Raw genomic sequence first — 338 nt, 5'->3', positions numbered from 1 at the left:
CCTTCAAGTGGACGATAAATAAATCTCAGACTCAGAGAGAAAAAAAAGTGGACAACAAATGTAAACCAGATTATAGCCTAATGAAGTGACTGGTTTGTGAAGCTTTAAGTTTATTTATTTTGATCTCCATTAGCTGTAACAAGTAGAGCTACTCTTCCTGCTGTCAGTCAAACATGGTGCTAACTAAATCACTAAAACAGTGTTTTTCACCAGCATTTACATTACACCAAAACAGTGACATCATTTTAACAAAACAAAATCAAAAATACACACACTTCCCCCAATCCCACACACACACACACACACACACACACACACACACACACACACACACACAC

Source organism: Austrofundulus limnaeus, unplaced genomic scaffold (genome assembly GCF_001266775.1).
Source record: "Austrofundulus limnaeus strain Quisiro unplaced genomic scaffold, Austrofundulus_limnaeus-1.0 Scaffold619, whole genome shotgun sequence".
Taxonomy (NCBI): Eukaryota; Metazoa; Chordata; class Actinopteri; order Cyprinodontiformes; family Rivulidae; genus Austrofundulus; species Austrofundulus limnaeus.
Note: the sequence above shows the minus strand (reverse complement) of the source record.